Below are 890 nucleotides of genomic sequence, written 5' to 3'. Positions count from 1 at the left end.
AGTCCATCTATGCATTTTAGTAATTTTCACCTTCCCAATATAGCCCCAAATTTGGGAACAATTAGGGCAAACTACGGCACATTTTGCCAAAGCCATCTGTCCATTCCAATATCGGATCACCCTTTGGGCCCCAAACTCCCGGGCAACCGTGGCCGGAGTCTGCCATACTATCAGAACCAAAACCAACTCTGGCCAGAGTTGTATGGCTTGCTGGATATGTATACCCTTATATAAAACATATATATAAATACATGCAAAAACACTCATTTATGTGTGTGCAGAGATTAGTTGTAAGCTCCGTAACTTTATACAGTAGATGGGTCGACTGAAGCAGCCTTAGATAACCTTCTAACTTCTAACCTTACGAGGGCCATTTTAGGTTATTATCCAGACCAGTTAACTGAATAAAACCTTTAGCATCCACATATTAACTGCCATGAAATAAAACAAATTGAATAGCAGAATATATTTCAAGTCAAATGAACGCAGGAACAGCACTGAAAAAAACGTACTTGTTTTACGGCCGATAAATAACTATCAACCATATTACACAAAGTGACCGGCTACATTTTATACGGAGTTCTCCCATCTCGCTTGCTTGTGCCCGCGCCATATTCGGCAGTTAAAGCACTTCATTTGCACACAGCGGGAAATCTTTCTAATAGGTATATCGCAAATGGTCTATAGATTGAATGAAAATACACTGTAATTGGAAGAAATATGGCCAGTTATTTTGAAAGCACAACAAATCGGCAGCTATTGTTTAAAATAATCAGGCAGACAATGTAGAGGAACACTGAGGCCTCAGCTTCTATAGCTTATGCTTCGAAATTATAAAACAAATTCATATAAAATTCAAGAAATATATCACCATCACGGAATTGTACAAA

This window comes from Penaeus monodon, chromosome 23 (assembly GCF_015228065.2).
Source record: "Penaeus monodon isolate SGIC_2016 chromosome 23, NSTDA_Pmon_1, whole genome shotgun sequence".
In the NCBI taxonomy this organism is placed as follows: domain Eukaryota; kingdom Metazoa; phylum Arthropoda; class Malacostraca; order Decapoda; family Penaeidae; genus Penaeus; species Penaeus monodon.
Note: the sequence above shows the minus strand (reverse complement) of the source record.